The sequence below is a fragment of the Anopheles arabiensis genome, chromosome 3 (genome assembly GCF_016920715.1).
Source record: "Anopheles arabiensis isolate DONGOLA chromosome 3, AaraD3, whole genome shotgun sequence".
NCBI lineage: Eukaryota > Metazoa > Arthropoda > Insecta > Diptera > Culicidae > Anopheles > Anopheles arabiensis.
In genome coordinates, this window is record NC_053518.1 from 57,926,679 (window position 1) to 57,944,780 (window position 18,102).

The following is an 18,102-nucleotide window of genomic DNA, read 5'->3' on the forward strand; positions in this document are numbered from 1 at the left end:
ACAGAGAAGTTGTTGTTGAAGAGAAGAGCAGATGGAATGTTGTCAACAAGCAAAGTTTCCGTGAGGGCGATGAGATCGAAGTCAGCCTCCGATACAGCTAAGTGAAATTCTTTTGTTTTAGTACGCAAACCTCTAACGTTTTGATAATAGCAGCTTAAATACTCAGCGGTAGCGTTGTCATTGTGGCGGTTGGATAAAGCGGGTATACGGTAAGTCAATTGAGCTGCGTTGTCAGAGCATGAGGCTTGGCGTGTTTGTTGCGTGCAATGAGCGGAACTTCGTCTAGTTGAGAAAAAAGCGATCGATTGTGGACTGGTGTAGGTGCGGAGATGAAGCACGGTGGTTTTGGGGCGGTCCAGAAACAAGTGTTGAGTTGGGTGCTTCCAAGGTATCATTCACCGGGGGGTGACACTGTTGTGATGATGTTGTTTCAGGACCAGGTGGAGTAGACGTGCGTGCGGCTAAACGGTGAGTCGTTGTTGGTGTGCGTGTGGTGTAGCGGTGATCAGTACTAGTAGCTGGTGTGCGTGTTGTAAAGCGGTTTCGAGTGGCTATAGGAGATGAGGTTTGGTGGTCGTGTTGACGGGATTGAAAAAACTCACGTACACCGATACCGACGGGCCAGGTGGATGGTGTGAGTGCCGCATCTCGAAGGATAGCCGGGACCCTCACTTTGAATGAAAGCCAATTCATGCTGTCCACACTAAACCCTCTTCTCAGCAGGCAATACGCTATAACGTCATCGGTGGCTAAGCGACGCTTTACAGAAGCGACCACTTGTTCCACAGTGACGGCCGTTGATAAGCGGGATAGGCGGATCCAGATCCTATCTGTGAATGGCTCACGAGGTGCAGCTTGAAGCGGTGATGATAACGGATAGGTTCCCACCAGTTCATGCGGTTGTGTAGGTGCCGGCTGGACGGCAATCGTGGTGTTGGTGTATGCGTTTGGCGATGACGCGGCACAAAGGATGTTGCCGCGACTGTTTACAATTTTGTTTACACCAGGAGATGCCGAATCCTCGATTATGCGCCTCCGCTTTCTACCAGTAGCTGGTCGAGGATCAGAGTTCCGATTGTGAGGCGTGGATGCAGTTTGAAGGAGGGTAAAACCACTGCGAACTTCGGCGACAATAGGCTCAACGAGCTTGCCAATAGCTGCTACAGCTGAGTTGAGGGCGGCTTGGAAACCGACCTGGGCGCCTATTTCTTTTACCGAACGGCAGCGCGGATTTTTAAGCATGTTAGTGCAGCCAATGCAGCTCCAGTGCAGGTCGACATTGGACAATACTGCGTCAATCAGCTCGGGGGGCAATTTGCAACAGCCGCGGTGGAACGTAGCGTCACAATATGCACAACTGATGATGCAGCCGGTGGCCTCTAGCGGTTCAGCACACGAGAAGCAAATAGCCACCATCGCGAAATCACGCGTAATCACAGCACAACACTGCTAAGCCGAGCAGGAAAAAACAGCAGGAAACCACAGTTGTGATGCAACTAAACAATTCGCCAAGACGAAGCGATGATGTTAAACATTTTAATAGTCCGTAGAATAGGCAACAATGCGATGCGACGCAGAAACACAAGAATCTTTATGCCTGCCCGTTCGATTGGGGATGAAACGGGGCAGACGTAATGTGATGCACACCATTACTCAAACAGAACTCTGAAAACTCACCGCTGGTGAATTGTGTGCCATTGTCGCTCACCAGTGTCGTTGCCATACCGAAACGCGCGAACAACCCTCTCAAGATGCTAACGGTTATGCGGGCTGTGATACTAGCCGTCCGGATGATCTCTGGCCACTTAGTATGCGCATCGACTACTACCAAAAAATAGTCTCCATCTATTGGGCCCGCGTAGTCCACATGGACACGCTCCCATGGCGTTGTTGTCTTCGGCCACGGCAAAGGATCAGCATGAGCAGGAGATTTTGCTCCCAGAGCACATGAATGGCTATGACTGACGAGATCGATGATGTCTTCATTTAACGACGGCCAAAACACATAGCTACGCGCAATCGCCTTCATGCGCTGGATACCAGGATGTCCTCGATGAAGCTGGGACAGACATTGCTTGCGTAGTTTCTCTGGTATTAACACTCTCTCTCCGACCAAAATACATCCTTCCACCGTTGAATAGTCTTCCTTCCTGCTGTGATAACGAGATGAATCTGCGCCAAGGGCAATGTTACGTGGCCACCCGTTTTTTATGTAGTAATGCAACTTCTTTGCTATAGGATCACGATTCGTTTCTCGAGCGACCTCTCTAAAACTCAAGGGAAACGTAACTAAAGCGCTTGTTGCAATAGACTTTACATCCATCTCTAGTGCAACAGAAGCGATTACACAATCCTCATCCGGTTTATCATGCTTGTTAATTAGCCTGGAGAGTACATCGGCATTTCCGAATGATTCGGTGCATACATATTCAATGCCGAAATCGTATGACAATAGCGTGAGCGCAAAACGCTGCAAGCGGTTGGCAGTGTAGACTGGGATCCCTTTTTTCGACCCAAAGATCCGCAGTAGTGGACGATGATCTGTCTGAAGCTGGAAACGCCTTCCAAATATCATCTTGTGGAATTTCGTTACCGCGAAGATGATTGCCAGTCCTTCACGATCTATTTGACTATATCCTTCTTCTGTTTTTGTAAGTGCTCTAGAGGCGTGTTGAACCACACTAATGGTATCATTGGGAAACATGTGGCTAATAGTGGCACCAATACCTATTGATGATGCATCTGCCGATACTATTATTTTATGCCTTGGATCATAATGCGTTAACAACAAGTCCGATGATAGCAAGGATTTAAATCATTCAAACGCTTTTTTACAATCGGCGGTCCATCGAAACTGTGCATTTGTCTTCAATAAGTTATCCAGTGGATATCGCAACTCTCTCATGTTTGGGACAAATCTGGCATAATAATTTATGGCTCCTAGAAAGGATCGGACGCCGCTCACATCTGTTGGTTCTGGAAGCCTTTATATGACATCGATCTTCGCTGGATCGGGGCGCGATCCGTGGGTGTCGATGATGTAACCCAAATATCTTAGTTGCTGAACCTTAAAAGCGCATTTTTCCGATCGAATGCTGAATCCATACTCTTGAATTCTTTTCAAAACTGCCATTAAATTCGCTTCATGCTCTTGTTCAGTGGCTCCTCCGACAATGATGTCGTCCATGTAACATGACACTCCTTTTACACCAGCCAGCATTGTGTCGATAAGCTGCTGGAACGCTGCTGGAGCAATCTTAATACCAGGCGGCAATCTATTGTAGGTGAATAAACCTCGATGCGTATTGATGGTGAGTAAAGATCGGTAGGCAGGGTCGATTTCTACCTGTAAGAAAGCATCGTATAGATCAATTTTGCTAAATATTTTGCATTGCGATAGTCTAGCGAAGATATCTTCAGGTAGTGGTAAAGGATACTCATGTTGCTGCAACGCGTCGTTTAGTCCAGTTGAGTAGTCCCCGCAAAGCCGAATGCTGCCGTTTGCCTTGCGGACGACGACGATAGGTGCTGCCCATTCAGAGTAATTCATTGGAGATATTATGCTCATCTGCTCTAGTCGATCGAGTTCCTTGTCGACTAACTCCTGTACTGCATAAGCTACCGGTCGCTTTGGGCAAAATACTGGACGAACGTTTTCCTTCAGCTGCAGTTTTACACTAGCCTTTGTGCACAGACCCATGCCGTTGAAGGCCTCTTGGAATCTCCGCTCAACCGTCTTAGAGTAATCCTCAGATGAAATATGCCTACAAAAAGCATCCATGGGGGTAGAACAAAGTGCGAACAGGTCTATTAAGTCTGTTCCGAGCAATAGTATGTCTGCCTGTGCTACTCTTAAAGTAGCCACATGAGTTACGCTTCCGATGGTAACATTCGCCTCAAACTCTCCTAACAGAAAGATTCCGCTTCCTGATGCTGTTCTTGCGCTAACTGTTCGTTTTAGTTCAGGCTTTCCAAGACGTTGCCATACGTTTCGATTAATGATCGTTATATCAGATCCTGTGTCGAACTGCAATCGAGTGCTTACATTATTTATAAAAATATTGATATATTTTCGCCTTTGCTGAACATTCGTTGTATTCACCAAAACCACTCGTGATGAAAACTTGTTTCTGTATATTGGACTATCTGAATAACGTTTCGGTTTTGGACAGTAACCGTCTCTATGACCCTTTTTCTTACAGACACGACACACATTCGACTTAAAAGGACAATCACGCGCCCAATGATTTTTTCCACAAAGCCAGCAATTTCTTCCAGGTAGGGTTTGAGGACGCTTATATTCGTGCCTTCTGCTCTGGAAATTTTGGCGCTCAGAAAACTTTGGTTCGTCAGTTTTCTTCTGCACGGCGAAAACTCGCTCGGTTGCTGCTTTTTCGATCATAGCACTGTCTTCTTTTAGGTTCAAGATACGCTGGCAGTCTGCTGTTAAACTTTCCAGTGTTGTGTCGTTTCGGTCGTCGATCTTTCCATGTAGACGTGTTCGAATCTCGACGTCTTCTTCGTCCCGCAGTCCGCATACGTATATCAGACACTTGAATTGTTCCTCAGTTAATTTTCCAATTTCAAAATCTACACAGGCTCGATTCACACGACAAGAATATGCCAGATAATCTTCGCTACGTCGTTTCATTAGGTTCAAGCATTTATAACGCCTATGCAACAACGACTCTTTCACTCCGAATAACGATGACAGCTTTTTTATCGTTTCGCTGAACGAAAAATCACGACAACTCTTTGGCTATATGAAATTGGCATATCTTTCATATTCTGCTGCGCCCAGTTTTCTTATGAGGAGCCGCACTTTTGCGCTATCATCCAACCTTGAAGCATCTCGTTCAAACAAATCCTCATATCGAGCAAACCACGAAGCAAAGGTCATTTTTGCTTCCTCCTCGTAGTGGAACTCCTTTATGCGGTGCGATAAAGAATCGAGTATTTGCTCTGCAAAAGGTGCGGAAGTTAATACATTTTCTGGGGGCTTTGCAATTGCCGATTTATTTTGCATTAATGTGAGTTGGCTTATCTGTTTCTGCATTAAAATGATCAGTTGCATCATTTGCTCCGATGACGCTGCTTGGTGCGATGACGTTGCTTGGTGCGATGACGCTGCTTGGTGCGATGACGCTGCTTGGTGCGATGACCCTTCAACAAAATTCTGCGATGGCGCTGGATTCTGGTATGCTGAGGGCATTGCACTTTGTAGATTTGGTGGCACTGCTACTAATGATGGCTGCTGCGGCTGTTGCGGCATACTTGCTGCACCGGGAACGCTGTACCAATTTTGCGATGCTTGACGCTGCTCTTCCGATGGGGGCTGATCTCTTGGGCTGTTCATTCTTCTCCGCTTCCGTAACGAAGGAATTGTTGCAGTACGCACAGAACACCCGATAAAACAAATTAAATACGACCCGAGATACGGTACGATCACGCGACGCACATACACACGCGCGACGCTAGCACGAGAGTTATAGCAATGACTGACACACGCATAACACGTAAACTTTACTCAAAAACTCCCAAAAGTCTATTTAGTTTTTCTCGTCGCCACTGTTGTGTTCGGATGGCCGAGAGTATGTACAGTTTATATTTACACCGAACACGTAATAAACAATACACAATACTTTATTATACGATCAGCCCTTGTGTTCCCGACGGTGTCCCACGAGCGTCTGGCGCTCTCTCGTCTGCTAACCGCTCATCAGTCACTCAGTGGCTGCATACGTCCTTAACGCCGAATAAAGGGAGCCTTCCACTTCGTGACCACAACAGTGGGTTGAAATTAATTTTATGGAAATCATTAGTGCTCTGTACATATTTTATATTTTTTCCCGTTTAAAATATATGTGTGAGGATAATTGTGCGTAATCAACATAATTTTCTATGGATGGGTTACGTTTTTGAGCTGCTTATTTGTCTAAAAAACAAGTGTCTTCAATTAAATTTCATTAGGTGTAGCTGTGCGATACGTATATACTGGTGAGTTGCTCACTCAAAAGCAATCAGCTGCATTGATCTACGTATCTCAAATTTAGTAAAAAATGTTGAAGCATTTTCCTTAAAAAAAACCAATAGATTTCTATTGAAATTTAATGTTAGTACAATTAAATAACCCTAGCTACGCGTCAAACCAGGTAAACTCATGTAAATATATTAAGAGGAAAAATTTCATGAACAAGCGACAAAAATTGGTGACCATGTGACAAAAATTGGTGCCTTCGAGACAAAAATTGATGCGCACTGACAAAAATTGACGCATTCGAGACAAACATTGATGCACACTGTCAAAAATTGACGCCTTCGAGACAAAAATTGATGCACACTGTCAAAAATTGGTGACTTCGAGCAAGAATAATGTATTTAGAAGGTTGATTTTTATCGCTTTTGCTGGGCGACTTTGTGGGGGACATCTGTCATTCTCTGCATACAAATTTCATTATCCCGCACCAGCCCTCCCCGATTTTTATACCGGAGCCCCCGGAAGAGATATGTCAAGTCGAGAAATGTAATTTTGCTCTGAACAACTTCACCTTGTCATTTATAACACCTTAACTTCGAGCCAAAATTTGACGGCAACGGCTGTATTGATAGCGGAGCATCTTGTTGCATTATTGCACAACGATATCTCCAACCATGTATATGTAACCATGTATGTATATGTATATTCGGTGTAAATATAAACTGTACATACTCTCGGCCATCCGAACACAACAGTGGCGACGAGAAAAACTAAATAGACTTTTGGGAGTTTTTGAGTAAAGTTTACGTGTTATGCGTGTGTCAGTCATTGCTATAACTCTCGTGCTAGCGTCGCGCGTGTGTATGTGCGTCGCGTGATCGTACCGTATCTCGGGTCGTATTTAATTTGTTTTATCGGGTGTTCTGTGCGTACTGCAACAATTCCTTCGTTACGGAAGCGGAGAAGAATGAACAGCCCAAGAGATCAGCCCCCATCGGAAGAGCAGCGTCAAGCATCGCAAAATTGGTACAGCGTTCCCGGTGCAGCAAGTATGCCGCAACAGCCGCAGCAGCCATCATTAGTAGCAGTGCCACCAAATCTACAAAGTGCAATGCCCTCAGCATACCAGAATCCAGCGCCATCGCAGAATTTTGTTGAAGGGTCATCGCACCAAGCAGCGTCATCGCACCAAGCAGCGTCATCGCACCAAGCAACGTCATCGCACCAAGCAGCGTCATCGGAGCAAATGATGCAACTGATCATTTTAATGCAGAAACAGATAAGCCAACTCACATTAATGCAAAATAAATCGGCAATTGCAAAGCCCCCAGAAAATGTATTAACTTCCGCACCTTTTGCAGAGCAAATACTCGATTCTTTATCGCACCGCATAAAGGAGTTCCACTACGAGGAGGAAGCAAAAAATGACCTTTGCTTCGTGGTTTGCTCGATATGAGGATTTGTTTGAACGAGATGCTTCAAGGTTGGATGATAGCGCAAAAGTGCGGCTCCTCATAAGAAAACTGGGCGCAGCAGAATATGAAAGATATGCCAATTTCATATAGCCAAAGAGTTGTCGTGATTTTTCGTTCAGCGAAACGATAAAAAAGCTGTCATCGTTATTCGGAGTGAAAGAGTCGTTGTTGCATAGGCGTTATAAATGCTTGAACCTAATGAAACGACGTAGCGAAGATTATCTGGCATATTCTTGTCGTGTGAATCGAGCCTGTGTAGATTTTGAAATTGGAAAATTAACTGAGGAACAATTCAAGTGTCTGATATACGTATGCGGACTGCGGGACGAAGAAGACGTCGAGATTCGAGCACGTCTACTTGGAAAGATCAACGACCGAAACGACACAACACTGGAAAGTTTAACAGCAGACTGCCAGCGTATCTTGAACCTAAAAGAAGACAGTGCTATAATCGAAAAAGCAGCAACCGAGCGAGTTTCATATATATATGATATAGCGAGTTCATATATATATGATATACATACATGGTTACATATAACATGTAAGAAAGCATCGGATATATCAATTTTGCTAAATATTTTGCATTGCGATAGTCTAGCGAAGATATCTTCAGGTAATGGTAAAGGATACTCATGTTGCTGCAACGCGTCGTTTAGTCCAGTTGAGTAGTCCCCGCAAAGCCGAATGCTGCCGTTTGCCTTACGGACGACGACGATAGGTGCTGCCCGTTCAGAGTAATTCATTGGAGATATTATGCTCATCTGCTCTAGTCGATCGAGTTCCTTGTCGACTAACTCCTGTACTGCATAAGCTACCGGTCGCTTTGGGCAAAATACTGGACGAACGTTTTCCTTCAGCTGCAGTTTTACACTAGCCTTTGTGCACATACCCATGCCGTTGAAGGCCTCTTGGAATATATATATATATATATATATATATATATATATATATATATATATATATATATATATATATATATATATATATATATATATATATATATATATATCTGCTCGCAGCGCTGTGCTGATGTCGGTGTCTCGCTTGCACTGCTGCACCGAAAGTTCCTCTGTGTGCTTTCGTTCTTGTTACCACACGAAATCGTCAGTACAGCTCAAGGATCGGCAGCGAGCGGTCGCACGTGTGTCAGCTTTAGTCCTGGACGATTGGTGTTATGATTTTGTAAAGTGTTCAAGTGTTGTGCGAATTCAAATGAAGCTGTGCGAATGATTCGTAATGCATGTTATGTACATCGCGCAGCTTCATTTCGTACCTTTTTTACAGAAATCAACGCGTACAAAAGGATCTACGTAGATATTCGGCCATTTCAACGTTTGCATCGATGGAGCGATAAATTTTATTTTAGTCAAATATTGTGTATCAACTTACGTAAATGTGTGAAATCGTGTAAAGTTAAAATGTAAATGTTTCAATAAAGTGATGAAAATAAATAATCTACGCGTGTTTGTGTTTTTGTTTAGCTTTAGATAACAAAAAAAATACGCAGCGAGTGTGAGCGATCGCTGAACGAAAGAAACGCTCACAGCGCAACACGAAAGAAACAAACACAAGCACACGAAAGGAACCGTGGTACCCGTTTCCGCCCCCTTTTTTAAGCCTAGGAAATCTTCCATCGGCTTAACTCTAGGTTTTTACGCACACCATGATAAAAATTACCCGCTCTTTGCCCGTAGGGAATTGTTTGCCAGGCCACACGATCGGTGTTGTGCCTTCCAAAATCTAGAGAAAGAAAACATGCTTTCTTGCTTTGGCACACTGGAAAGTTTTCCAATAGCTTCGGTTTTGCTGGTTGGGATTTCCCTCTCGAGGCCTAGACGCAGAAGGACATAAGTTGAAAATATTTCCAACCTACATGTTTATATCCCGATCCTGAAGGCTGATTCATTTCATTTAATTTCCTCGAATATATGTCACGTAGAGATCTCCACCGCTTTTTTACTTCATTTTCTGAAAATGGATATCACAAAATAAATAATTTATTATTTTTACTATACTCTTTTCAATTTTAGATTCTTATCCACTGGAACAAATTTTCGGGTTCTGTCATTTGTTTTTAGGATCTGTCATAATGCAATAGCTAAAATAGTGTATAAAACATAAGATGCTATTTGGAAGATGATGAAAGACGAATTCATGCCTGTTCCAACAACTGAAAAATTTCAACAAGTTAGCAGAGAGTTCAGAAATGAGAGTGAGCAAAAATTCAATTTTCCCAACATCGTCGGATGCATCGATGGCAAGCATAAGATGATCAAAGCACCGGCTTATAGCGGATCAGATTACTTTAACTACAAAAAGTACTTTTCGTTTCATCTACAAGCTGTGGCTGATGCACATGGAAAATTTATATTAGTTACGAGATGGCGGTGTCTACTGACGGAGCTTCAAATGACTCCTGATCATGTAACAATTATTGTACAAGGCTGCTGTTTGCTGCATAATATTTGCTCAAATTTATAATATACCACGCAAAATCCTAGTTTGGACAAATCCAACTGATATTACCGTAAACATAAATAGTCATCATCATCCCTCACGCGATGCTTATAGGATGAGGGAGATTTTTAATAATTATTTCTTTGAAAACGGTGTTTAAAATTCATCTTAAATTGGATATGTATGTAGATTTAAGTAAACCTATAACATAAAATAAGTTCGAACAATAAAAGCATTTAATTTCCCCTAATAGTCACAATTCATTCACAACTCTAGAATGCAAATTTAATAAGCTTTCAATTAAATTTTACTGGTGTAGGCTGTATGCTGGATACTGGCGTTCATTCCATATCCTAAAAAAGCAGGTAAATAGTAAGCACCTATCCCAATGGTTGAAGATGCGAATATACCTTTATTGTACTGGTACTCAAATGTACATTTGAAACACGGGCAAATCTTTCAAGAAAAATCCTCTGACGAAATGGAGGATCCGATACATCAATATGCTGCTACACTGGGTATTCAAAATCAAACACTTCTTCGGAATTCACATCGCAATCCGACTGCTCTTTCTACTTAGCGATGCATTTTTAACTTAAATTATAGTACTGTTTTTTATCCTTTTTTACTTCCCTTCAAGAAAGAACAGAGAAAACAAAATTCGAGTATGAGGCACTTCTCCGGTCTCGATATACGGTTTACGAAGTCAGTGTCGTTTCTCGGGACAGGTATGCAAGCATCCGAACACTGGTAAATATCTGCCTTGGTGACATCACACCAACGCCAGTATACTCTTCTAAAATTTTTGTAAGTGACAGCAGTGGACAAATTAGAAGTGTCCGATTTCGAACACCCATGGAACGACCTTTTTGCATTGTCGCTTCGAATGCCAGCACGCGTCATACCATCGCGAGTCATCAGTGGTATACTGTCCGAAGACCAACGCGGAACCCGCAGCCAATTGCACAGTAGTATAGTTACAGGATAGTTTGGGATTCAATACACAACGGAGGCCCGCTCGGCTACCGATAACCAGCGTTGAAGTAACAGAACGGCACCGTCACCAGAGCGGGTCATCAGCTATAAGGCAATCTCGATGTTGATAAGTGTTGCTTCGTTTGACTCGTTTGCTGGCGTTGCTTTTAAACCGGCTTCAAGGACAGAGGAAGTGTTGGCTCAAAATACTTGGGTGGTAATATGACATCGAAAAGTCCGGACCGGGTGCGATTCTAGACACTCTTGCACTACATCAAGATAACCTTGCGACTGCAACGCAGGAAAAGCTCATTATGTTTCACTATGCACGATATTCGTAACAACTTAAATATTTTCAGATGTAACATACATTTTATGTTGATTTGACGATCTGTAACATGCATACCAGTCGAGTTCAATACAGCCGCAATTGATTTCCATGCTTGTTGTCTCATTTATTGATTTTTATATTTTTTATGGCTACTGGCCCCAAACACTTATTTTGCTCTACAAGTGATATTAATTTTTCTTCATCCATCCTGTATGGCAATCGACTCAATTTTCGAATCATAACATTATCTCACTCCAAAAATGATGACATTAGTTTGACAGACGCATCACGACGTCTACTTTGTCGCTGCGTCGTGCGTTGTTAACGCATGCGTCCGTCATATCCCATACATTTTAGCAAAATCGCCACGCATTGCATCGGAACAAACACCGTTCTCTAGGCGATAGCGGTCAGTCTTGACATGCTGTTAGATTCAAATAAAAGGAATGCGCAGCTTAGGCGGCGCTCTGGGACCAATCTAACGAAACAAACAAACACGACTCTGTTCGATAAGTGCTCTGTCAGCTGTTCGATGTTTTGTAGACCTGTCATGATGCACTGCAATACGCCTATCTTTTCATCTAAAAAATAATGCATTTTCATAGTTTAAATTGTAGAAATTAAAAAAATCGAATTTGTTTATACCTCACACATACACCTTGACATCCTCACACATACACCTTTTCTTTATGTACATCTTGTTTGTGCGATCACACCTAGGTTTAAGTATCTCAGGCAATACTGTCAAATTGAGATGTCATTCATGATTGAGCGCAAAGTGGGTAGAAAGGAGGTGTCGTCCAAGGTGGAATATAGAGGAGGTGTCTTCTTAGCGTTTGGCATGTTGCCATTTTGAAATTCAGTTTGACAACAGCCGTCGATTTTTGTTTACAGGCAGCAGCTGCATGATAACGTGTAAAATGCCGATTTATGGGGTGTGGATGCAAAATACAATTTATTATTGCTAAAAAAATGTTAATTAAACGAAAACAATACATTTATCCTATCCAAATACCAGCAACATTCGTCCCATTTGACAACTGCCGTCGATCCTGGTTTTGTGCTTTTTTCTAAAGCCTCGATGCCCAATTGTTCTACATGACGACACCTCTTTTCTACCCACTTTGGTGTCGTCATACAGAACAATTGGGCATCGAGGCTTTAGAAAAAAACACAAAACCAGGATCGACGGCAGTTGTCAAATGCGACGAATGTTGCTGGTATTTGGATATGATAAATGAATTGTTTTCGTTTAATAAACATTTGTTTAGCATTAAAAATTTGTATTTTGCATCCACACTCCATAAATCGGCATTTTACACGTTATAATGCAACTGCTGCCTGTAAACAAATATCGATGGCTGTTGTCAAACTGAATCTCAAAATGGCAACATGCCAAACGCCAAGAAGACACCTCCTCTATATTCCACCTTGATTGAGCGCTAAAACTGAAAACTCGAAATTCTTCAGCCTTCAGTTAATTCTTAATTTCTTCCGAAATTAAGAGAGATTACAATTCAGAAGTGGGATACACCGTTTGTGCCGAAAAATGCTTTAAAAGAGGAACTTCTTTGTGTTTTGGAAGTTGCTAACATCGAAGTGCCTCCGAAAGCAACTTTACCACAACTACGCATGTTGTACGAGCAAAGTGTAACGTAAAACAAAATGGAGGAACAATCAACTCAGAATTTCATTCCTCAAAGAGTGTGTGCAGATGAAGACGAAGTGACGAACAATGGAAACCACGTTGCAGCAGCCGTCATCTTGATGAAAGACAAAGCTGCTCCGACATCTTCCACGCAAGGTGCTTCATTCGACGCAACTTCTCATCAATTGGAATTAATGGCGCTACGAGCAAAAATTATGAAAATGGAACAGCGGCAGACGTTTACGGATGGTCGATGGGTTCATCCCGAGGAGTTGAAACATTTGATACCGGAATTTTCTGACGGCCTCGGTATCAATAAGTGTGTAGCGACCAGAGTTCCATCTGGTGCATACACCTAGAACCACGACCAAAAATGTTCGACGGGCGAACTAGAGCGAGACAACCAGTGACAGCACGCTTCACCGCCTCGATTATCCGGTGGCTTGCTACACACATTCTCTTCTCCGGCAACTCTCGATCGAGCAACAGCAATTTTCGCGTCTCTCCCGAACTCACTTAGTAAAAGTACTTAGTAAAAAACGAATAAACCGAACTCTAGTAAAACGTAAAACGTAGTTCGCAAAGCGTGTTGCGTATCCTTCTTTAAAAAAATAGGGACCACATTTGTGGCACCCTTTTTATTCACTACTAACCCCGACGCGAAAAGATGCAGCGTAGCCCGCATCAAGGTGCAGCGTCGGTCGCCAGCCCTGCAGTTGCCATCAGCCCTGCGGTGGCCGCCAGTCCTGCGGTGGTCGCCAGCCCCGCAGCTGGACTCCCCACACCGAGTCCATACTTAATCGATATAACCCATCTCGCTCGTGACGCCTCTACCGACTTTCCGGAGTTCCAAGTCGAGACCGTGAACGCCATGCGTCTCAAGCCGCCCGAATTGGATACTGCTGACATCCATACGTTCTTCTACGCCTTGGAGAACTGGTTCGACGCCTGGAATATTTCTCCGCACCATCATGTTAGACGTTTTAACATCCTGAAAACACAGATCCCTACGCGAATTCTTCCCGAGTTGCGTCCCATTCTCGACAGCGTACCAAATACCGACCGCTATGAATCCGCGAAGAAGGCCATCATACAACATTTTCAAGAGTCCCAGCGAAGCCGCCTACACCGTTAGCTATCCAAAATGAGCCTCGGCGACCGCAAGCCTTCACAACTGCTAGCCGAAATGCGGCGAACAGCAAACGGTGCAATGACCGACTCCATGTTGATCGATCTTTGGATCGGTCGGCTGCCGCCCTACGTTCAGTCCGCCGTGATCGCGTCCTCTGAAAACGCCGACGAGAAAGTTAAGGTAGCCGATTCAGTGTTCGACTCTTTCGCCTTGTATAATCGCACCGGTCCGTACCAAACCATCGCCGAGGTACGGAATGAGGAGGTCAACCGCCTTTCACGACAGGTAGCCGAGCTGAGTCAACGCTTAGAAACTCTAATGAAGCAGAACCAAGCTTGTGAACGCTCACGGGCCCGCTCACGCTCTCGCAATCGCAACACGAACCAGGCTACTAATCCTAACACTAACGGCTATTGTTTCTAATACGACCGATACGGACAGCAAGCGCGTAACTGCCGCGCTCCGTGCTCGTTTAACAGCCGTCCTCAAAATAATGGCACTCCTATTACTTCTGCATGACGGAACGCGGGAGACGTCCAGCTTCTAGTCGATTCGATATCATCGGCCAGTCATAGCCTTATTATCAAAGACTATAAACGCTAACAGTACGCCTATCCAAGTGTATGGAGAGTCACTCTACACATTGGATCTTGGTCTTCGACGCGCCTTTCTGTGGAACTTCTTGATCGCAGACGTGGGTACCGCAATATTAGGAGCCGATTTCCTCCAGCATTTTCACCTTTTATTGGACCTGCGCGACAAATGCCTCGTAGACGCCTTAACCAACTTACGAACGCCGGGTGTTCCTGATCCACATCCTGGGGAGCCAACCGTAAAGGTGTGCGATTCGACCTCGCCAATCGCCACCTTGTTGAGGGAGTTCCCTGGGTTGACTGCACGGACCGCGCTCGGAACGATCTTGCAATCCGACGTCACGCACCGCATAGAGACTACTGGACAACCGACCTTCGCCCGTCCGCGTAGGTTATCCCCCGAAAAATATGCTGCAGCTCGCGCCGAGTTCGAGTCTCTCGTACAACTACGAGTGTGCCGACCATCTAACAGCAGCTGGGCCAGTCCTCTGCACAAGACGAAAAAAGCAGACGGGACGACAGGGTCGCCTGTGGCGACTACAGGGCCCTCAACGCGAAAACAATTCCCGACCGTTACCCACTTCCTTTCTTGCAGGATTTTACTATGCATTTGCAGGGTGTCGCCCGGCCTCCGTCGTGCACCGACCAGCCGCAATGGTGACTGGTCCTGGCGATGCCATCGGCTTCCGTGCGGCAAATATATGCCCGCTGCCTTCCCGTGCTGTCGAAGCGGATGGACGAAGCGGACCCGCCGACCACGGTCTTGCACCAAGTGCCTCCCTCCCGCAGCGTCTTCACCGACAGATATTCGCGCCTCACGGCTGCCTTCCAGCTAGTTGCCCCAAGCTTGCGGGGGCCTATGCGGACGGAAGGGGAATCCTGCCAATGTCGAACACCTTGGTCAGTTGACACGAGGGAACGAGCCCGGGTAGTAAAGGAGAGGATGATGACCACGCTTTCTCGCCAAGTAGTGCCCAGTCAAGATTTGCCGCACGGAAGCCGACGGCATCGCCAGGACCAGTCACCTTCGCAGCTGGTCGGTGCACGACGGAGGCCGGGCGACATTGGTGGCTCCAGAGAGGACTAGCAACCGCTAGATACTACAACGTGAGGCGTACAGATACGGACTGTATCAAAGCGCAAGGGTGCTTCGAGGAAGTCGGACCGGTGGACGTTCGAGCAGGTTTTCCGGAAGGCGGAAGAACGCGCCAAGTGATCGCGTTATCTGGCCTGCGGACAAGTACCATCGCGTGAACCGACTGGTGGCAACTCGGCAGCAACAGGCAGCGACGTGAGACGATTGGCTCAATCTGGTTCAGCAGAATTGGACCAAATGGTGCAGTGTGATGACTGCGACACCTGGTTCCACTTGGGCTGTGCAAAGCTATCCAAGCTACCGACGGAAAGCGAGCCATTTTTGTGTGTTGAATGCGATAAGCGCCCAATGGAAGAAGTTCCGGGGCCTTCGAAGGCAAACGAACCGGTAGCGGGAACAAAGATAGCGCCCGAGCAATCGCTAATATTGTAGCTTGTGGAAGCATTGAAAATGATGCAGAGTGAGCCAAAAACCACCACCACGCCAGCTGTAAAAAAAGACGAACTGGTCGAACTTCCTGTGTAAGACGGAAGGCCGAGAGATTGGCTGTTCTTTAAGCAAACCCTGACGGAAACTACCAAACAAGGTAGATTTACTGAGCTGGAGAATCTCCCCTGAATCCAACGATATGTGCGAGGCGAAGCCGCGAAATGCATAAGACCACTGCTACTCGATTCGAAAAATGTGGCTGCGATAATCGATAGGCTAGAAGAAAGCTTCGGTAGACCTGAACTGGTGTACAGGGAATTGTTGAAGGATGTGATGAAGGTACGTGTTGATCATGCAACAAAAATACCGGAATTATCAAACGCCATTGATAATCTGGTTACTAACATGATCGTACTAAAATGTACGTCATACCTAAACGACGCTAGATTGATCGATGATATAGTAGCGAAATTAGACATGACGTACCAAGAAAAATGGCTTGATTACAAAGACAGCGTGAGAGAGGACGTTACATTGGAAGATGTAAATGACTGGCTAAAGACAGCGGCGCGAAAAATTCGCCGCATAACCTCGCTACCTGGCCGTGAAAGGGTATTGATGCACGGAGATGACACAAAAAACTGCCCAATTAACCGAGAGAGCATTCGGAAGCAGAGGAAATTGTGTTTAGATTGCAAGGGCGATCATTGGCTACTAGATTGTTCCATATTTTGCGAACGAGATATTGGTACAAAATGGACGATCGTTAGAAAGGCAGGTATTTGCCACGGTTGCTTAAAGTACACAAATCATCAAATAAGAGATTGTCGACTATGGAAGGGTTGCGGGGTGAAGGGTTGCACCCAAAGCCACCACTCAATTATGCATGACACGAGAAGAGAGGTACAACACGTTCCCGAACAAGGTGTCCATCACCACGGAGCAGCACCAAAAAAGTGTATCTATTACCAGATAGTACCAGTAACGTTGCGAAACGGCTCGACCAAAATCAAGACATACGCGTTTCTCGATGCCGGATCGTCAGTGACACTATTAGAAGAAAGTATGGCGAAACGGATGAAACTCAAAGGTGTGCGAGATGCACTCACTATGAAATGGACAGGGGACATTGAGAGCTGTGAGAGTTTCAGTAGAAGAGTAAAACTCAGAATACAAGGAAGCTCGGAACAGGAGTACTCGATGGAAGACGTGCGTACCGTCAAGCGTTTAAACCTCCCCGTGCAATCACTAGACGCAGCGAGGTTAACAAAGGAATATAGTCACCTCCTAGATGCTCCGATCGAAAGCTATAGCTACGCTCGTCCAATGATTTTAATTGGGTTGAACAATAGCCACCTGATACTACCGACTGCCTGGAAGGCGGGACTACCGAACGAACCAGTCGCGATCAAGACGAAGCTTGGATGGGTCGTGTTCGGGAAAGAAGGAGTAGAAGCTTCAAACCATCCGGAACGATTGATGATTTTGAAGGAAGAAGATTGTATGGACGAGATGTTGCAAAAATACTTCTGGACTGAAGATTTCGGAGCAAAAACTACGGTGAAGCTCGTTAGCAATGAGGAAGAGGAGAGAGCGGACCGTATAATAAGAGAGACAATGGTGTTTAAGGATGGCAGATATGAAATCGGTCTCTTGTGGAGGTTGAATGAAGTCAACTTTCCTGACAGTTTTTCGAATGCGATGGGTAGACTTAAGAGTCTAGAGCGACAATTGGACAAACAACCTGCCCTTAAGGAATGGGCCTTACAAACGTTCAAAGACTACGAGAAAAAAGGTTACATTCAGAAGCTTACGCCGTCAGAATTATTGAAGATTGATTCAAAGATTTACTATCTCCCGCACTTCATCGTCAGCAACAAAAACAAGCCGAATTCGAAGCCACGATTGGTGTTTGACGCCGCCGCTAAGATTGAAGGAGTATCGCTAAACTCTCAGCTTCTAGCAGGTCCGGATGCAACGACGTCGCTA

General features: G+C 44.9%; 1 pseudogene; it reads right to left on the reverse strand.

The window, feature by feature from the left end:
• Nucleotides 1-1,548: 1,548 nt before the first annotated feature.
• LOC120904499 lies at nt 1,549-5,450 on the reverse strand (annotated as a pseudogene).
• Between the last annotated feature and the right edge of the window lie 12,652 nt (nt 5,451-18,102).